The sequence below is a fragment of the Heterodontus francisci genome, chromosome 17, assembly GCF_036365525.1.
Source record: "Heterodontus francisci isolate sHetFra1 chromosome 17, sHetFra1.hap1, whole genome shotgun sequence".
NCBI lineage: Eukaryota > Metazoa > Chordata > Chondrichthyes > Heterodontiformes > Heterodontidae > Heterodontus > Heterodontus francisci.
Genome location: NC_090387.1, coordinates 33,698,158 through 33,699,378, shown reverse-complemented (window position 1 = coordinate 33,699,378; position 1,221 = coordinate 33,698,158).

Genomic DNA, 1,221 nt, shown 5'->3' with positions numbered 1-1,221 from the left:
TTTGGCTAAGTGGTAGCATTCACCTCTGAGTCAGAAAGTTCACTCCAGGCTTAGTACACAAAGTGTGGTGCCCAAAATTGGACCGATACTACAGTTGAGGCTGAACCAGTGTTTTAAAAAGGTTCACCATACCTTCCTTGTTTTTGCAATTTATGCCGCTATTTATAAAGCCCAAATGCCCTATGCCAGTACTACACAGTAGTACTGAGTATGAGCTGCACTTTTCGAGGTGTCACCTTTTAATACATAATAAACTGAGGCCCCATCTAATTGTTCGCATGAATCTAGAAGATTCAATTGCATTATTCCAAGGAAAGTGGGGGAGTTCGCCCAGTGTCCTGGCCTACATTATTATTAAATATACAAGTCAGTTATTAGTACTGGCCAACATTTATCGTTCAACCTACAAGACGAAAGAAAAACAGATTTACTGTTTCAAATCAGATTAAAATTGACTCCAGCAGGCCAAATCAGCATCTGTGAAACGATAGATAATCATTTCACATTACAGTTTGTGCTGTAACCAGATTTTATCAATGAGTGTGTGTATAATACAGAAGTAACAAAGTTCTTAATGCATGATTCCTGATCAACCTTACTGAGCTGGAATTTGGTAAAACACTGGAACATAAGCAGTGTTCCTTTTAAACAATGAGTAGGTCATTTTGGTAGTTTTAAGCACATTCATATAGTGAAAAATTAATGAATGCAAGATGTGCCTTGTATTGATCCACATAGTTATGGAGGAATAAGGCCATTTTTGTTATTAAGTCAATAATTGGACGTGATTCTTGTGCAGTGATGCTTTAGTGCCTGTGGAATCGGATGGGCTGAAAGCTTGCTTCTGGGATTTAAATGTTCCAAATGATGTTGGAAAAAATAACATTGTAGAAATCCATTGTTGACATTCGGAAACAATTTACTGATAATTTAGCAGCAAAGGTTTATTTTAATCTAAAAAAGATAGATCTTTTAAATGAAGAAAATAAATAGATTTTATTGTTTTGTTACGATTAGGTGAGGAGTCGTCGAAAGGTTCCCCTCTTGTCCCTCTCTTTGTTTGATCGGAGCAGGGTTTATTTCTTTTAAACAAGACAAAAACCAATTCAGTGAGTGTTTACCCTTTTATGTGCTATGATCATAAAAGAACAAATCGGACACGTTTTCTTGAGTTTAAACAAGAAAGAGGTTAGTTTATTGTACTTAAAACCAAAACCCGAT